Source organism: Bufo gargarizans, chromosome 11, assembly GCF_014858855.1.
Source record: "Bufo gargarizans isolate SCDJY-AF-19 chromosome 11, ASM1485885v1, whole genome shotgun sequence".
Classification (NCBI taxonomy): domain Eukaryota; kingdom Metazoa; phylum Chordata; class Amphibia; order Anura; family Bufonidae; genus Bufo; species Bufo gargarizans.
In genome coordinates, this window is record NC_058090.1 from 31,107,693 (window position 1) to 31,128,991 (window position 21,299).

Here is a 21,299-nt window from a genome sequence, read left to right on the forward strand (position 1 = left end):
GAGCAGAAGGGGGTGGATGGGTTATGAGGATGAAATAACTTGAGTCCAGACTTTTATTACTGATGAACACAGCTTTACTTTCAATAACAACAACAACAATGAAACATTTGTAAAGCGCTTTTGTCCCGTAGGACTCAAAGCGCGTAAACGTTTATCCAACAGTTTCAAGCTTTATCTTGGTCATCAGCAGATTTAGGCTTAACTTTATGGCAGGCAGACACATTCAGCTCTGCTACATCTGTACTCTTTCAGCTCTGCTATGTTAGCTGGATTAAATAGGAACTTTTCCTCTTCTGCTGTAATCTGCAACTTAGCTTTCTGTAGTCTGACTCTGTCTTTATCTTTGTTCTGTATCCTTAGCTTTATCTTTATCCAGGGAAGCTTTCCTCCTGGCTCTGAAGCTCTTTACTTCTCTTCTTGGGCCTTGCAGAGCAGGCAGGCTCTGCTGGCTGGCACACAGCCTTCCCCTTACAGGGGCTGCACTCAACTCACTCCTGCAGGCTCGTCCAGGAGGCACGAGGGCCTGCTCCTTCCCCTTACAGAGGATACCCTGAACTTGACTTCACTAACACTGAACTCCTCCCTCTCTAGAGAGGGCTGGGATGGATAGAAGGTTCCGTTCCAGGAAACTAGCTCTGCCACTGGTGCCACCATCTGCTGGTGAACCAAGCACACTACACTTTAGCAGTAATTAGAAAGGAAATACATATAAACATTATGCAGGACATGTAAATAAATATATAAGATGACATAGAATGCACAGGATCAACCATTAAAGATAGTGGGGGCCACAAAAAGGTGTTAATGCCACTCAGGGGCGTTACACCGGTGCCTCTACATAAATTCAGCGCATCCACTGCCAGCTAAAGGGACATTAAGACCGATGTCTAAAACGCTAGTCTTAATAAATGACCCCCTCTTTGTCTAATCTCAGACAACACCTTTAGAGGGGTTTGATGACCTATTCTGGGGGATATTTTATACTGTTGATCTATCCCCAGAATAGGTCATCAGTAACTGATCGTTGGGGGGTCTGACTCCCTCCATCCCCCTCACACAACTGATCGGTGGGGATGCCGGGAGTCAGATCCCCAACCAATCAGATACTGATCACCCATCCTAAGGATAGTTCATCAATATAAAACACTCCGGAAACCCCTTTAAATCTCTGAGTTGATCCCGTTCCCTGTCACCACACAGTACAGCAGACACAGCACGATGTCCATACATGTTATATTTTTTCCTTGTTGGAGCTTAACCTCTCTCTTTATCTGCTCGTCACTACAGCTACCCACACGATGACATGGCACACTGGCATCACCGCACACATCTTGCCCTCTTTATGACCAGGTTCTTCCTAGGCCTGTGCACCAACCATGCCTTATGGTTGCTGAGAAGAAGACTGTCATTCCTCAGCCAACCATTGCGGCTTACCATGGCTGTACTACAGAGTATCCCAAGCCACTGTCTAGACAACATCATTTACAATCACATGTATGCCATAAATACTGTACATACACATGAAAAACTCAAACTACCGAGCAGTCTCTCAGCTAATCCAGCGGTCTTATCAAAAAAAACAAGTAGCCAGCAGGATTTGGATTACAAAATAGAGAGTAAACCGTTTATTTCCACCTTAGGCCGCCTGCACATGTTGTGGAGTACGGTTTTTCCATTCAGATTCCGGTGCGAAAAAAAAGGCAGCGTATTACAGTACTGGCAAAGTGTATGAGATTACACTAATGTCATGTACACTTTGCAGATTTTTTACTTATTTTAAAATAAATAGCCTTTCAATTATGTTTGCTGTTTTAGCTGTGAATTTCTTCCTTTTCAATGCAAGGGTGAGATCTGAAGCAAAACCACATCAAATCCCCACCAAAAGCCGCAATAAGATATTGTGGATTTTAGTGCGGATATCCTACAGAAATGCACATAAATCCACATGTAAATTTGTGCGGATTTAATGTGCGTTCACCCACAGTCATGTGCAGGTGGCCTTAGAGTACCTGCACTCGTTGCGGAATACGTGCGGTTTTATCACGTGGATTCCTCTGGGAAAAAAAAATAAACTGTACCAATACCAGCAGAGTGTATGAGATTACACAAATCCCATGCACACCATGCAAATGTTTTCCGTGCAGAAATTGACCTGCCATGCAGATTTCCAAATGTGCAGCATGCCAATTATGGTTTGGCTACATGCACACGACCGTATGTGTTTTGCGGTCCGCAAATTGCGGATCCGCAAAAAAAACGGATGCCATTCCGTATGGCATCCGTTTTTTTTTTTGCTGATCCGTTTTGTTTTTTTTGCGGATCCATTGTAAAAATGCCTATCCTTGTCCGCAAACTAGATAAAAATAGGACATGCACTATTTTTTTTGCGGAGGAACGGACATACTGAGGCGGACAGCACACAGTGTGCTGTCCGCGTTTTTTGCGGACCCATTCAAATGAATACGCTCGCATCCTATCCGCAAAAAAAAACGGATCTGACACGGTCGTGTGCATGAGGCCTTTAGCTGCGGATTTCCTCCTTTTCAAATGAAGCATCAAATCTACACCAAAAAACACTGTAAGAATTTGTAGTTTTTAGCGGGTTGGGTAAAGTAATAAAAATTCATGCAGATCTTCTGCCATATACTCACACCCGCGTGCAGGTGCCCTTACAGTACTGATTGCAACTGTGCCCTAAATATCCAAATTAGAAGAATCATAGCTGTGCAGATTGCAAGTTGATGTGTACATCACGGTAACTACAAAATAAAAGCATATAAAATATATATGTATATATACTGTCTGCATACATTGTGTAATTGATGCCTTACTGTATTGCACTCTTTACTTAGTGTACTGTAGCACCCCAATTAGAAGCGTAACTAGTGGGCTTTCTGCTCTGCCAGCGTGTAAGTGACCCCCCATCAGACTGCTGTAAGCTCTCTGTGTCCTGGTTACTCTTTATTGCCTTTCGCTCTTTAGTGTTCTATATCCAAATATCCACATTTTATTTGTATAACTGTAACTTGACTTCTTATTGGCTGAAAGTTTAGCAGAGAGCAGTAACTAATAAAACATGATAGAGTTCTCTATGGTAAGTGGATGCTTTTACCTTAAAGTGTTATGTTTAAACATAAAATCTGCGTGAATGTTTTTGCTGGGTGGATTGCCGTGCTGAGTTACCTTTCCTGCTCTTCCTTCTGTTTGCTGTCTCTGAGGCTCCTAATTACCCGATAACTGCAGAGCTATATGTATATAGAGAAGAAACATTCCTGACAAATGCATACACCACTTCTGCACCTGATCCGGGAGCTTCAGTAAGAACAAAGCACAATTAAAGAAGCAGAACAGCTGTGGAACGTGCGCTTGTAAAGCGGCGCTATTTTATTCTATGCATTATCTATAAAAGATTGTTTCCATATTTACGTCAGGAAATCTAAATTTGGAGAATTAAAGCTACCTTCACTTTTGCGTTGTTAATTCCAGTATTGAGTTCCGGCAGAGGATCTCAATACCGGCATTAAGTGGATCAGTTTTGATTTTGCACATTAGGAGGCATCCGTTCCATTAGAATGTAGTTGTGTGAAATCAAGACGGAAAAAAACGGATCTGGCACTAAATACATTGAAAGTCAATGGGTGACGGATCCAGTTTTTAGGCTCCCAAAAAAAACGGATCCGTCACCATTGGCTTACATTATTTTCAGTGCCAGGTCCATGTTTTTATGTTTTTATGACCGGACACTAAACTGCAGCTTGCAGCGGTTTTGTGTCCTGTCACAAAACGCAATGCTGCCGGAACGGAAGACATCCTGATCAGTTATGGCCAGTTCGCATTGTTCGCCCGCGAACATATGCGGGCTGCCATCTTTTTTCACAAGTCCGACGAGGCACAGGTAAGCCCTTGCCTGTGCCGCGAGCCGGTCTGAAAACAAATGCGGTCACCGGGAGCAGGCAGTTTCGCGAACAGCCCGATGAAGGCCCCCGGTGGCTGTTCTCGGAACTGCCTGCTCCCGCTGACCGCACTTGTTTTCAGACCGGCTTGCGCACAGGCACAGGTAAGGGCTTACCTGTGCCTCGCCTGACATGTGAAAAAAGATGGCATCCCGCATATGTTCACGGGCGAACAATGCGAACTGGCCATCACTGATCCTGATGCATCCTGAACGGATCTCTTTCCATTCAGAATGCATGAGGACGAAACGGAAACATTTTTTTCCAGTATTGAGTGTGAAAGTAGCCTAAGATGGCCAGTAATTGTACTGGTCCAGTCTGGAGCACCTTGGGATTAAACGGGTTGTGTTAAGTTTTAAAGTTACCCACTATCTATAGGGTAGGGGATAACTAGCTGATCGGTAGGGGTCCTACCACTGGGTGCCGTTCCCCCATTCAGATAGAGCGGCAGGTCATGCATTCGCACTGTCGTTCCATTCATTCTCTAAGGGAGCACCGGAGATGGCTGAATACAGCGCTTTTTCTGGCAAATATATGTATACAGTTGTGTTCAAAATTATTCAACCCCCACTGAAATTGAGTGTTTTGGCCAGTTTGACATTGATTTTGATCATTTCAGTCATCTTGTTTACAATTAAATCAAAGAGGCACTTGTAAGTCAGACAAATATAACATAACATTTATAATGAAATAACCACAAATGTCTTTTCTGTGCTCACATCATTATCAGTTTTATTCAACCCCCAAGTGACATTCAATCTTAGTACTTAGTACAACATCCTTTTCCAGTTATAACAGCTTTTAAACGTGGAGCATAGCTTGACACAAGTGTCTTGCAGCGATCTACGGGTATCTTCGCCCATTCTTCATGGGCAAAAGCCTCCAGTTCAGTCACATTCTTAGGCTCTTTAGGGAGTCAGCCCCGTGCACCTTCATGTTCTCCAGGCAATGGCTGGTTACCCTGGGGTACCTTAGGCACGTTCCCCTGTGGGAAGGTGCCTGAGCAATAGATCTAGTTTGTTAGTTTCCTGAAAAGGTTCGCAGTGTACATTTCCCTGTCTGGTATACCTAACCTCCGCCTGTTCTCGGTCTGCCCTGACCTTGGACTATTTATTGTATCACGGCTGCCCTGACCACTGCCTGTCCCTGACTACTTAGTTAATACTGTTAGGGCTCATGCACACAAACTTAATATTTTCCTTTTTTGCAGCCTGTTGGCGGAACCATTCACTTCAATCAGGCCACAAATAAAACGGAAATTACTCCGTATGCATTCTGTGTTCATATGGCTGTTCTGCCAAAAAATAGAACATGTCATATTATTGTTCACATTACGAACAAGTATAGGACTGTTCTATTAGGGACCGGCTGTTCCGTTCTGCAAAATGTGTAGTCTGATCTTGCCATTCTATCTGTCCCCTGCTTTTTGCATCCCAACTTATTAATTCAGTATCAGACGACACAGGGTTTGTTTGTAGTCTGTTACCATGGAGATACATAGGTCAGTATGCCAGATGTATGCTCAAAGCAATCCAATTTTTTTAATCAAGCCTATTTGCAAAGTTGTTTTATTTTAGATCCATTGAAGCAGTACAAAATAATGGATGCAAACATGTACACTGTAATTTTCATGAAATAAGCCTGTGATTTTCTTATCAGTTATTCCTGTACCTTGTACCTTTAGTTGCTTTATTTTAAATCCATCAGAGCTGTACAAAATAATGGATGCAAATGTATACACTGTAATTTTCAAGAAATAAGCCAGTTTTTCTTATTATTTGTAACTATACTTATCATGTACCTATAGTTGGTTTATTTTTGGGTTACCAGAGATATCTGTGGCTTCTACAAAGCCTGGTTGTAGTCTCCCAACCCCACATACACGAGCATGCTTGGCTTGTAGTTTTTGTCCAGCCCCCTCTCAGTTTTTTCTGCCGTGCTGCGACCGGACCTCCGTCCCACTCCTATTATAGTGACTTCCGGAGCAGACTTCCGGCGGCACAGTGGGCTAGCTTTATAACGGATCCAGCAGGCTATTCCCCCGCTGGAACAGCCTGCCAGACCCTCCTGCCGCAAGTGTAAAAGTAGCCTAACCCAGGAGTGGACGCTTCACAGAGATAAGGTATGATGGGAAGATCTGCACCTGTTCTGTGTTTTTGACGCTGTGCTTTATCTTACAATCACTGATGGAAATGACCGTTCAAACGCCAACTCTGCAGAAGCGGCCTCATTGAGCTGCATTGTCCTGGATTTCCAAGAACGCCATCCTTTTTATGTGGCATTAAATAAAAAATGAAATGCAATAAAAACAGTAAACAGGTAATGAGGGTCTGATGCAAGATGGTAGTGTTGACATTTTTCTGGCTCTATGGTTAGTCAAGGATGGAGCTTCAATTTTATAAGTCCTTTTTCTAAATTTTATTCCGACCTGAGCGGTGCGATGAAACGCTCACAAATCACTCATGACTCGTCTAATAAAGTCACCTACTGTCATAAATCAGTTTGGCGGTCTCTCCTGTGTCTCTGCATCTGCAGTCAGTGGTTGTTTAACACTGTGGTTTACAAATACAGAGTTTGCCTTTTAGAACCTAATACTTGAGAAGAGAATTTCGTTTGCTGGGGGAACATAAAATAGATGTTTGTATTCCAGACAACAAAGTGCCTTTGAGCCGGTGTGGAGGTATTTTTAGGCTTCACTGACTGCAGCCCCACACACACCTTTAATCAAACATTAAATAACTATAGAACACATCCATCAAGCTGTGTGTTTTATATCACCACATGACAACTAATACATCAAATCAACAAAAGAAGCGCGTTGCAACAAATCCCCCCCCCCCCAACTTAACTCCCTGTGCGCTGCAACACAGCCCTCGCTCCACCATGAAATGAGATCATTTTTTTAGACTTTGTACAAATAGCCCTTTAGGGAACAATAATGGACAATGAGACTTTGATCTGCTCTCTAGTGTTAGATGTGACTTGTGGTTGTAGTGTAATCCGCTTTGCTCTGTTATGTTTACATTACCGCTTATGTTTCGCACAAACGTTGAAGATAATTTACTGCTGTAAAAAGCTTTGTTCTATGTTTTTGGAAAACACATAAAGAACTTCCATTGTCATTTAAAGGGAAACCGTTATAAAAAAAAACAGTTTTCCAGTGTACAGTACGTATTTTTTAGGAAGTCCATCAGCTTATTTAAAGGGCTTGTCTTCTCTCAACAACACCTTTTCAAAATCATTCTGGCCCCATGATTAGCAAGCAGATATGCGGTGGTTTGGGGTGGTCCCAACTCTACTCTGGGTTCCCCGAACACTGTTGAGGTGTCACGACTAGTGTTGGGCAAGCATGCTTGGCCGAACACCAGTTTGGCTTGAGCATCGCTACGCTCGGCACATCGCAGTGTTCGGCCGAATATCGCGTGTGCTCGAGCGCGATGCTTGAGTCAGTGTATTTAAATCTAATTTAGCCTCTATTTCAGAAAAGTTTTATGGCGGGATTCAAACTCACAACCTTCTACATTATAGCCAAGAATGTTAACCACTACACTATAGAGCTGCATGGCCAGTTACAATTTTTTTAAAAAAATAAAAGAGACTTAGGCTACTTTCACACTAGCGTTCGGGCGGATCCGTTCTGAACGGATCCGCTCATAATAATGCAGACGGAGGCTCCGTTCAGAACGGATCCGTCTGCATTATATTAGCTAAAAAAAGCTAAGTGTGAAAATAGCCTCGGACGGATCCGTCCAGACTTTCAATGTAAAGTCAATGGGGGACGGATCCGCCTGAAGATTGAGCCACAGGGTGACATCTTCAAACGGATCCGTCCCCATTGACTTACATTGTAAGTCTGGGCGGATCCGCACGCCTCCGCACGGCCAGGCGGACACCCGAACGCTGCAAGCAGCGTTCAGCTGTCCGCCTGTCCGTGCGGAGGCGAGCGGAGCGGAGGCTGAACGCCGCCAGACTGATGCAGTCTGAGCGGATCCGCTCCATTCAGACTGCATCAGGGCTGGACGGCTGCGTTCGGGTCCGCTCGTGAGCCCCTTCAAACGGAGCTCACGAACGGACCAGCGAACGCTAGTGTGAAAGCAGCCTTAGCTTAGCTGTTCCTCTCTCTCTCTCAGAAGGCTGGTACCATGGCCAAAGATAAGTGGCCCAGGGTCTGTTGCTCAGTCACCTGGCTGGAACCCTGGTCAATGGGCTGGTAACCCAGGGTCTGTGGTTCAGCATCCCCATCTCAGCATTTTCTTCTGGTCACTCATGCAGTCTGGCAGAGTCTCTCCTACTAAGCACTGGTCCTTATCTGCAGACTGGCAGATTGTCATCTACTAAACACTGGTCTCCATTTGCACACAATTAAGGGCTCTGACTGGCCTCCTTGTATATAGTTTCTAACTGAAATAAAACCTTCTAGTGGGAGGTTGAAGTGGAGATGCACAGCCTAAAAAAAAGAGTTTCAGTGCAAGTCTATCGGGAGGACTAAGCAGTTTTTACAGGTATAAAAAAATCTTCAGAGCTAAACCAGACAGTAAGCAGGTCAGTGTGTCTGTTTTTTTTTTTTAACGGCAAAACTTTGCATAGTTAGAACGTTTCTCAGTATTAGCTGGCTGTGCATTAACCCTTTCCACAGTGTAACTATAGTGTAATAACACAGCAAATTATGGCCTCATGCACACGACCGTTGTGTGCATCCGTGGCCGTTGTGCCGTTTTCCGGTTTTTTTCACGGACCCATTGACTTTCAATGGGTCCGTGGAAAAAAAAGAAAATGCACCGTTTGGCAGCCGCATCCGTGATCCGTGTTTCCTGGCCGTGAAAAAAATATGACCTGTCCTATTTTTTTCACGGCCAACGGTTCACGGACCCATTCAAGTCAATGGGTCCGTGAAAAAACACGGATGCACACAAGATTGTCATCCGCGTCCGTGATCCGTGTCCGTTTTTTCTTATCATTTCAATGGCAAACTTGACTTAGATTTTTTTTTTTTTCATTTTTCATGTCTGTGGATCCTCCAAAAATCGAGGAAGACCCACGGATGAAAAAACGGTCACAGATCACGGACCCCGTTTTTGCAGACCTTAAAAAAAAACGGTCGTGTGCATGAGGCCTAACAGGATATATTACAAAAACATAAATGCAGTTCAACAATATGAAAGTGAACACAATAACATAAAACAAGTTAATCCTTCAAAGTGCATTAAAGTAGGAAGTTGATGGCTTTGCACAGTAGTAATAACGGCAAATATCCATAATCCAAAGTACCCTTGTTCCAGGGCACTACAGATATCACTGGAGAAAATTTGGCTAGCCACATATTTCCCCTACAGCACCTTGTACAGATGAAAAGTAGTATTCTCAGATGTTATGTTTCTCTGATTTCATGACAATGCAATGTTCACGTCTTGAATAAAACTGAAACTTCTACAGTGTTTTAAAGAGGTTGTTATTTAAATTAAAAATCTCAGACAAGCCCTGCAAAAGCCTAGAATAAAAAATAATCTTATACTCACCCGTTTCTCTAGTGCCATTCTCTACTGTGTTGGTCCTGTCCTGCTGGCACTTGTTTACAAACTCCAGCGATATACGACACGTGAACGCTACAGCCAGTCACTGTCCCCAGCACTCTGAAGGGGTTGTTCACCTTTTTAGAACTTTTCTAAAGACCCCACAGTGTGGCCAGACCTGCAGTGGTAATCATACTTCCCTGATCCCCACTGCTGGGCTCCAACTCCATCGCTGCAGCACTGGCTCCATAGGTTATGACACAGTGATGTGCCACATGAGTGAAGCGTGACCGATGTGGCCAGTACTTGATCCATGTCAAACTGGATGTCAACATGGGGAGATCTGGGGCCTGCAGTGCTGGCGGTGCAGCAATGATGCGAGAAGCCAGCGGCGTGGATTGGGTAAGTATGATTACCACCGATGGTCTGGCAATGCTGTAGGGTCTGTAAAAAAAAACACCCCTTAACACTGAGGACAGTGATCTGCTGCAGTGGTTATGTGCCACCTCAGTTTAAGATGAATTTTTATTTTAGGCTATTGTGTAGCTTTTCCAAGAATTTTACTTATATTTGACAACCCCTTTAAAAGGTATTTGTGGGAATTAATATTATGCATGGCTCCCCCTTTTATACAGAGCATGTGCATGTCCAATCTTAAAGGGGTTCTGCACTTTGTTTAAACTGAAGATCATCAGCATCTGATCTGGTCTGACACCCAGGACCCCCGCCGATCAGCTGTTTGAGAAGGCAACGGCGCTCCAGCACTTGTATCACTTGCCTTGGCGCGGCTAAGCTCCGTTCCCTTGAATGCAGCTTAGCCCCGCTCCAGCAGCGCCGCTACCTTCTCAAACAGCTGATCGGCGGGGGTCCCGGGTGGTGGGCCCCCGCCGATCAGATGCTGATTAGTGATGAGCGGCAGGTGCCATATTCGATTTCGACGAAATTCGCGAATATTCGATAGAATATTAGTTTTATATTCGTCGAAATCGAATATTCGTCATTATGCTAGTTATCGCGAATAATATGCGATTAAAAAAATCGCATATGCGATTTTTTTTTTTATTATTTTTTTTTTTTTTTTTTTTTTAAACTTAAAGGCTACTCTCCTATTGAAATCGCAAATGCGATTAATATAACACGAAATAATCGCATTTGCGATTTCAACGTAATTCTCAAATCCGACAGTACATTCTAGTATATGGAGACGTTACCATGGTGATGGGGACGCTCCATGAGCATGGAATATAGCAGGGATCAGCAACCTTCGGCACTCCAGCTGTGGTGCAACTACAACTCCCAGCATGCACACCTCCATGGCTGTTCTCAGGACTCCCAAAGAAGTGAATGGAGCATGCTGGGAGTCGTAGTTTGACGACAGCTGGAGTGCCGGAGGTTGCTGATCCCTGGAATATAGCATTACTAAGGTGAAATCGCAACTGCGATTATTTCGTGTTATATTAATCGCATTTGCGATTATCTATTTTTTATTTAATTTTTTACTATGGTTGGCTTCAATGGTAGAATTAGCGAATATGACGAATATATTCGTTATATTCCACAAAACGAATATGGCGAATATATTCGTTATATTCCACAAAACGAAGATAACGAAGTATTCTGCGTCTCAGTTATATCTACCTATTCATCAACTTCGCTAATTCTAGCAATCATATAGGAAAGTTGACTATAGAGACAGCTAAGTATAATTCGCTATGCGATTATATGACTGCTTTTTTTTTATATAAATAGAATAATTATAATACCTGATAATTATTATAATCTATTTATATAAAAAAGCAAAGTAATATAATCGCATAGCGAATTATACTTAGCTGTCTCTATAGTCAACTTTCCTATATGATTGCTAGAATTAGCGAAGTTGATGAATAGGTAGATATAACTGAGATGCAGAATACTTCGTTATCTTCGTTTTGTGGAATATAACGAATATATTCGTATATTCGTTTTGTGGAATATAACGAATATATTCGTCATATTCGCTAATTCTACCATTGAAGCCAACCATAGTAAAAAAAAAAAAAAAGAAATCGCTAATGCGATTAATATAACACGAAATAATCGCATTTGCGATTTTTACTTAGTAATGCTATATTCCAGGGATCAGCAACCTCCGGCACTCCAGCTGTTGTCAAACTACGACTCCCAGCATGCTCCATTCACTTCTTTGGGAGTCCTGAGAACAGCCATGGAGTTGTGCATGCTGGGAGTTGTAGTTGCACCACAGCTGGAGTGCCGAAGGTTGCTGATCCCTGCTATATTCCATGCTCATGGAGCGTCCCCATTTCCATGGGAACGTCTCCATATACTAGAATGTACTGTCGGATTTGAGAATTACGTTGAAATCGCAATTGCGATTAATATAACACGAAATAATCGCATTTGCGATTTCAACGTAATTCTCAAATCCGACAGTACATTCTAGTATATGGAGACGTTCCCATGAGCGTGGAATATAGCATTACTAAGTTAAAATCGCAAATGCGATTATTTTGTGTTATATTAATCGCATTTGCTTTTTTTTTTTTTTTTTTTTTTACTATGGTTGGCTTCAATGGTAGAATTAGCGAATATGACGAATATATTCGTTATATTCCACAAAACGAATATACGAATATATTCGTTATATTCCACAAAACGAAGATAACGAAGTATTCTGCATCTCAGTTATATCTACCTATTCATCAACTTCGCTAATTCTAGCAATCATATAGGAAAGTTTACTATAAAGACAGATAAGTATAATTCGCTATGCGATTATATTACTTTGCTTTTTTATATAAATAGATTATAATAATTATCAGGTATTATAATTATTCTATTTATATAAAAAAAAAAGTAGTCATATAATCGCATAGCGAATTATACTTAGCTGTCTCTATAGTAAACTGTCCTATATGATTGCTAGAATTAGCGAAGTTGATGAATAGGTAGATATAACTGAGATGCAGAATACTTCGTTATCTTCGTTTTGTGGAATATGACGAATACATTCGTATATTCGTTTTGTGGAATATAACGAATATATTCGTCATATTCGCTAATTCTACCATTGAAGCCAACCATAGTAAAAAAAATAAAAAAAAATAAAAATCGCAAATGCGATTAATATAACACGAAATAATCGCATTTGCGATTTTAACTTAGTAATGCTATATTCCATGCTCATGGGAACGTCTCCATATACTAGAATGTACTGTCGGATTTGAGAATTACGTTGAAATCGCAAATGCGATTATTTCGTGTTATATTAATCGCAATTGCGATTTCAACGTAATTCTCAAATCCGACAGTACATTCTAGTATATGGAGACGTTCCCATGGAGATGGGGACGCTCCATGAGCACGGAAGGCGGCAGAAGCGGCAACGGGCACTGACTGGAGCAGCCAGGAAGCCAGGAATCCAAAGGACAGGTAAGAACAACTTTAGGGAAGTGGGAAAGGAAAAAATATAACAATTAAAAAAAAAAATTAAAAAAAAAACGAATATTCGAAATAGCGAATTTATAGCACTATATTCGAAATATTCGCGAATTAGCGAAGTGCCGATATTCGCGAAAAAAAATTCGCTATTCGAATATTCGCGCTCAACACTAATGCTGATGATCTATCCAGAGACTAGATCATCAGTTTAAACAAAGTGCAGAACCCCTTTAACTGTTATTTTTGCACACATGGAACATATCATCGGTAATGTAAAGTATCGCATAATAAATAGAACCTAGTAGTGACTGGCTCCAATGTTGGCTTTAAAAGCTGTACCCAGTAGTGGATTACGTCAATCTCAGTTCTGTTACTTTAGATGTCATGTCCCAATTGTGTATATAGACACATTTCTTGGAGTCTGATTCTCCTCCTTTGTAATCCTATAATAGATATTTCAAATAAACCTTTTGAAATCCCAGCTTAACACATTAAAGATCTCAAAGCGAACTTTTTAGAATAAATTGGAAATAAATTGTGAAATACTCAGGAAAGGATTGAGAGCAGCATCAGGCAATGAGATTCTCTTGCATTCAACCAGTGTCTTGATGTGAAAACCGTCATCCCCAACCAATTTAAAACTCATTGTCCCTTTCACCCTCCAGGAGGTTAAATCTTCATTTCCCCATGGAGCTCCTGCACTGTTTGAGAACACGGTATAGAGAATTTCTATGTATGACTTTCCATTTCTATCAATAAGCTTCATAAATTTGGAGTATAAATTTCTTCACTGCTTGTTCTTATTCAGAGGCATGAGCTGATAGCATTCTCACTGCCACTGCTTTGCTTGTTACATGAAATGTCTTGCAACTTTCTTGTAGCGTGACACTTGTCGCCGCGTAACTGTACGCAAAAAATGAAGCAGCAAGGTGGGGAACTGACTGCAGTTTGCAAATTCTCAATTGCTTTTATTGCTTCACTTAGGCTGGGGCTACACAACGCCTTGAAGATCGCAATGGCACACTGTGACTTAGCATCTCATGATTGTCAATGGTATCGCAATGCAACACACAACATGATGCTACTGCAATGACAGTGACAAAAAAAAACAAGTGCTGGATTTTTGGTCCCAGGTTGCAAGTAACATGTGACACAGGATACACCGGCAGGCTGCGTGCTATCTATGCTCCTTGCTGGCATAGATTTCATTTTGCGGTGCACAGACCTCTCAGAGGTGCAGAGGCATGCATCATTTTGGCATATCCTATTAAGACTAGCACCAGAAAAGCCAGTCTCAATAAACACCATTCTTGGTGATTAGCATAGTCTAGGGCAGGGATGTCAAACTCATGGTCCACCAGCTGTTTCAGAACAACAACTTCCAGCGTGCCCTGATAGCAGTAGGCTGTTCGAGCATGATGGAAGGTTTGCAACAGCTGGAGGGCCACGAGTTTGAAATCCCTTGTCCAAGGTCTACCATATATACTGTCAGCTGAGTGTCATTTGCCAATTGTCCTCTATTGATAGCAAGTCTCAGGCCTCTTTCACATTTCCGTTTTTCACTGAGAGCGGTTTCATTCATTGACACATGGCAAAGTAGACCCAACCACGTGAGTGGAGCTATGTACCAATGAAAAGCTGCACTTTAACTTCAGTACCAACAGGTGCAATGTACCAATGAAAAGCTGCACTTTAACTTCAGTGGTTCTTTATTGGCAAACTGTTGTCTTATTGCTTAAGAAATAGAAAGAAAGCAGCAACCTCTTATCTTACCTAGAAAACTAATTAATCTTCCTCTCAGCCTAATTAATAGAGGCTCTTGAAGGCACTTCTGTGGCAGATAGGCAATCACAAACATGAATCCTTTATCTGGCAGCCTAATAAAGTACATCTTCGGCTGTCAGGCAACCAAAGATCAGAGTGTAACGTAACGGGCAGCTATAGAAATGAATAGGGTTGCAGCGCGACTCACATGTTTGCTGCAACACGTGAATCGTGAAAAATCCAGCAGTGTTGGATTTTTCATAGTCTGTGTGTCACGCCCACTGTGACTCTATTTATTCCTATGACAACCCTGCTACACCGCGATATTGGGGCACAACACGTGTCTGATTATGCCCAAATACCTTGGAGTATTAATATTCATGGTGAGCCAAGGTTGGCTGTTACAGTATGGTTTCTACACTGTAGCAACCACTAGCTACTTTCTACATGAAAAATGGAAAAAGCTGGTGCAGTGCCTGCTGTTGCAGTGAGGTGAAAGTACTGTATGTTTATTGGAAGAAAAATAAAAAAAATTATGTTTTATTTCAATAAACATACTTTTTATCCACCTCATTACTTGCTTTTTGAATGTTTTACTTACTGCCAGGAGTGATCCTTGGACCGTCCAACTTTTGCTGAGCTGCAGCTGACTGATCACTAATGATGGACGAACATGTGCCGGGACGGTTCACGAACGCGATCAAATGTTCGCGAACTGCAAGTTTGCGGCGGGCCCCATTCATTTTAATAGCAGGCGAACCTGAAATACACATTAAAGTATTTCAGCGGAACGCCGCTGAGAACCCAACATAGCGGGACGCCGCTTGGACAAACTTTGGGGCAATTAATCCACCACAAGTTATATTGAGTTCTAAGAGACACTTTTGTTCATTCGAAAGTTATTCATATAGGACTGAGATTTTTGTCTTCCTATATTTAGTTCGGATCAAAGATTCGAATGTCATATATTCACACCCTTGAATGTTGCTAGTGAATGCGAACATTTATATAGGCAATATAACTAGCTATTTTATCATATATCGAATATTTATAGTATTTATTGTTACGATTTTATTGTCACGATTTTATCATGATTGTGTATGGTTGATTTAGATTTTTTGTGCCTAGCACCCATTATTATATGGTAGTACGTAACATTTAATAAACTCAATATTGGTCGCAATATCCGAGAGTGCCCAGTGCATTTGTTGTTTATATTGTGATTCTATTGAATAGATTGGGTGAATCTACTCTACTGAGAGCACCTCACTTGATCCTAGGTTTATCCAGTGCGTCCCATTATTTTATTTTATATTTAAAATGCTATATTTATTGCCTCGATTCTGTAGTTTGCAGAAACACCCCGTATGTGGCCGTAAACTACTGTACTGGCACACAGTAGGGCGTAGAGGGAAAGGTGCGCTGTTTGGTTTTTGGAAGGCAGATTTTGCTGGACTGGTTTATTTACACCATGTTCCATTTGAAGCCCCCCTGATGCACCCCTAGAGTACAAACTCCATAAAAGTGACCCCATCTAAGAAACTACACCCCTCAAGGTATTCAAAACTGATTTTACAAACGTTGTTAACCCTTTAGGTGTTGCACAAGATTTAATGAAAAATAGAGATAAAATTTCACTTTTTTGGCAGATTTTCCATTTTAATATTTTTTTTCCAGTTACAAAGCAAGAGTTAACAGCCAAACAAAACTCACAGAAAAACCCTATATGTGGTCATAAACTATACAGGCATGCGGCAGGGCACAGAAGGAAAGGAATGCCATACGGTTTTTGGAAGGCAGATTTTGCTAGACTGTTTTTTTGGACACCATGTCCCATTTGAAGCCCCCCTGATGCACCCCTAGAGTAGAAACTCCAAAAAAGTGACCCCATTTTAGAAACTACGGGATAGGGTGGAAGTTTTGTTTGTACTAGTTTAGGGTACATATGATTTTTGGTTGCTCTATATTACACTTTTTGTGAGGCAAGGTAACAAGAAATAGCTTTTTGGGCACCTTTTTTTTTTTGTTATTTACATCATTCATCTGACAGGTTAGATCAGTGTTTCCCAACCAGTGTTCCTCCAGCTGTTGCAAAACTACAACTCCCAGCATGCCTGGACAGCCTTTGGCTGAGGGGTTAGGTCATGTGATATTTTTATAGAGCCGGTCGATACGGACGCGGCGATACCGAATATGTATACTTTTTTTTTATTTATGTAAGTTTTACACAATGATTTCATTTATGAAACAAAAAAAATCATGTTTTAGTGTTTCCATAGTCTAAGAGCCATAGTTTTTTCAGTTTTTGGGCGATTATCTTGGGTAGGGTATGATTATTGCGGGATGAGATGACGGTTTGATTGGTGCTATTTTGGCGTACATGCGACTTTTTTATCACTTTTATTAGCTTTTTTGGGAAGTAAGGTGGGCAAAATTTCAATTTCCTCATAGTTTTTATTTTTTCATTTTTATGGCGTTCACCGTGCGGGGAAAGTAACATGACCGTTTTATAGATCAGGTCTTTACGGATGCGGCGATACCTAATATGTGTAGTGTATTTTATTTTATTTAATCTTTATTCAGTGATAAATGTGTTTTTTTATCTTTACTTTTTTCACTTTTTTTTAAACATTTTTTTGACCCAGACCCACTTGGTCCTTGAAGATCCAATGGGTCTGATGTCTGTATAATACAGTACAGTACACTATATAGTGTACTGTACTGTATTTCACTTACACTTTGTCTGAACAGATCTATGCCTTTAGCACAGATCTGTTCAGCACAATGGGCAGCAGAATGCCTGAGAAGGCGTCCTGTTGCCATGGGAGCCTTCCCCGTCTGCCACAACTGAGCAGAAGGGGACGGAGGGGGGCTCCCTCCCTCTGTGACCCTATCCTGTCTGGGGGCTGCAAAGGCACAGCAGCCCCCTGATGGAAGAGGGAGGGAGCTCCCTGACTGTTAACCCTTTCCATACAGCGGTCCGTACGGACCGCGGTATGGAAAGGGTTAAACGGCTGACATCACAGCACAGATGTCAGCCGTTTATACCAGAGTGTCAGCAATGTGCTGACACTCTGGTATACCCACTGGACGCCAATGAATATTCAAGAGGAGGCGGGTGGGGGATCGCGATCCCGTCTGCCGCAACGCCTGCCTCCCAGCACCGCCCGCAACATCCCCCTTCACCACCCGACGGCATAAAATCATTCAGGGGTGCAGGAAAAAATATATATTTTGGGCATTTTAAAGTTTCTGAAGCTTCCTTCCTGCAGCTCACACTCAGACAGCACAATTCTACTGTCCGAGAGTGAGCTGTTCAAAAGGACATCCTTGTATCCATCCAGGCCCTGTGTCGGACGGAGGACAGGGCGTCTAAAAGCCGGACTGTCCGGCCTAAAACTGGACCTCTGGCCACCCTAGGGGCAGACTGCTATGGAGGTCACAGTTAAGGGGATGGTCCACTATGGAGGTCAGTGTTAGGCTACTTTCACATTTGCGGCAGTGTGATCCGGTGGGCAGTTCCGTCGTCGGAACTGCCCGCCAGATCTGCCGATCTGCATGTGACTGAAAGCATTTGTGAGACGCATCCGGATGTGGATCTGTCACAAAAATGAATTGCAAGAAAGGATCCGTCTCTCCGCTTGTCATGCGGACAGACTGATCCGTCTTGTATCTTTTTTTTCACATATTTACCGGTCTGCGCATCCGGCATTCCGGTATTTTGAATGCCGAATCCGGCACTAATACATTCCTATGGGGAATAATTCCGGCAAGTCCTCAGGTTTTTTTTTCCGCCGGAGATAAAACCGTAGCATGCTACGGTTTTATCATTTGCCTGAGGCATCCTGAAAGGATTACTCTCCATTCAGAATGCATGGGGATATGCCTGATCAGTTTTTTTCAGACATAGAGCCCCTGTGACGGAATTTTATGCCGGAAAAGAAAAACGCTAGTGTGAAAGTACCCTTAAGGGGCAGATTGCTGTAAAGGCCACTGTTAAGGGGGCGGGCCCCTGTGGAGGTCACTGTCAAGGGGGTGGTATGCTGTGAAAGTCCCTGTTAAAGGGGAAGGCTGCTGTGAAGGTCCAATTTTAAGGGATGGGGCACTGTGGGGGGGCTGTGGAGGTCACTGTTAAGGGGGCGGGGTACTGTAGATGTCACTGTTATAGTGGATACTGTTGATATCTTTTAACGACACACACAAACATTAAATGAAATAGATTAAATATACCCGAGCGAAGCTGGGTCCTTCAGCTAGTAGGAGATAAATTCATTGAGCCCCAGAGGTTTCACCATTTGCAGGGTGAACATCCATTGGGCTTCCTTCTGTAGGAGAAGATTGTCCATATCTCCTCCTCTGGGAGACGCTCTAATGTGTTCTATGCCCTGAAAGCTGATATAATTTGACATGTCCTGATGACATGAGGCCACATGCTGATCTATCGGGGTGTCAGCTTTGTTTTCAATGTCCCGTAGATGCTCGCCAATTCGCCGTCTGAATTCCCTCTTTGTTTGTCCTACATATTGTAGGTTACATATGCATGTTGCATTGTATACAACTCCAATGGTTTTACAGTTGATGAAGGATCTGATCTTGTATTATCTCTTGTTCACACTGCTGATAATGGTGTCCCCCTTTTTAATCACCTTACATGCCACACAACCGCTACACTTGTATGTCCCGGAAGGTTTATTAGATAGCTACGTGGCAGACACAGGAGTGGAGAACGCACTATGCACTAGTTTAGGGGCTATTCCCCCACAAGATGGCCTATGTCAGGCTCTAATCTTAGTATCCCCCAATGATCTTTAAGAATAGCGCGTATTTCTTCATGCACGTCATCAAAAGTGCCAATGATCCTGATTTTAGACTCTTCACTTGTTTACCAGCGGGTACTGGAGTGTGGCAGTGTTGGCAGGGGACCTAAGGAGCCAGAACCTGGAGACAGGCAAGTGAAGGAGCTAAAACCCGGTAGCAGGGAAGTAAGCCGTCCTCCTCGGGTTCTGTGACGTGGGAAGGAAGATGGGAGTCTGGACGAAAGGCCCCCAAAGGTGTTCACCTCCTTTAAAGCAACAGCACTGGAAACTACACAGTGTAGAGCCTTTTGCTTCTGCTCCATACACTGTTAAGTTTCCAGTGCCACGGTTGCCAGAAATAGCTGATCAGTGGGGGTGCAGGGTGTCGGACCCCACCAATCTGGTATTAATGAACTATTCTGAGGATAGGTCATAAATATTTGTAGTCCAGACAACCCCTTTAAGGCATAATCTTCTTTGCCCAATTTGGATTTATGCAACTGCATAGAGTAATCTGACACTAAATCAGTCCCCTGTTAATATATAATAATGTCATTATAATGTTTCTTGTGAAGGTTAGATGAGATTTTAATAATCCAAAGTCATTACAGTTCTATTTATGTGCTCAGATCATGCAGCAAGTCTCAAAGACAGATTCTTACTGCAATAAAAAAATGGCAAAAGAGATTATATCGTCAAAGGGAAAATATACAAATACTTTATTGATGTGGACTGAACCATAGCCATGAAAAATTACCTATAAAATGACAATAAAACATACACTAGACCAGAACAACTTGTCATAAAACTTGCAATAAAATTGAGGGAAACATAAAATGAAGCCAATTTGACACTGAATTATCTTGTGTGCATCTGTGATAGGCTCTGTTCACACTTGCATCATGGCTTCATCTTCTAATGGATGGCACAATGCATTGCCATATGATGCGTACTAACAGTGCACAACAGACACCTTGTCTCCTGTGCCCACCTTTTTGATGACAAAATTAACAGTTTATTTTCCCCATCAGATATGACGGAATACGTGACTGAACAGAGCCTCAAACGCAGATGTAAACATACCCTTATATGCTCTTGTGGCCCAGACCACTCTGCATCCATCCCTGATGATACCGATTAGAATCCAGGTCTATGGAAAGCACACGAAGATAGATAGGTAGAGATATACATAGATAGGTAGAGATAGATAGATAGGTAGAGAGATATAAAGCAAAAATCTGTGAGCACTACGTCAAAACAAAAAAGGGTGCAGGGCCGAAGGGACTAGACTATTGCCCAATACACAAAGTAGCAAAAAGGTAGCACACTAAAATAAGTAAAAAATGAAGAAAATGCTTTTATTCACCCATGTGGATCCTCAACGTTTTGGCTCAACACTAGCTTGAGAAAAAAGGCTCTAGTGTTGAGCCGAAATATCGCGTATCCACATGGGTTAATAAAAGCATTTTCTTAATTTTTTTACTGATTATAGATAGATACATACATAGATATTAGATTAAGATATTTGATAGATCGATAGATAGAGACAGACGCATATTAGATAGTGTGGGGATTTGCTCTGGTAGGCAGCTTAGCGGAATCAGTATAAATGCAATCACAAACTCTTTAACTTAAATAGTTCAGTGTTTATTCACACAAAAGGCAAAACAAAATAACAGTTCGCAGAATTGGTGTATGTTCACACCATGCATAGTCCACAGAACACAAACATTCACCTGGTTAGCAGTTTTTCATCAGCCATCCACTGCAGGCTTTAGGGGGCTTGTTTTTCAGCAATGCTGCTCTCAGACCTCTAGCATAGCACACCTCATGCA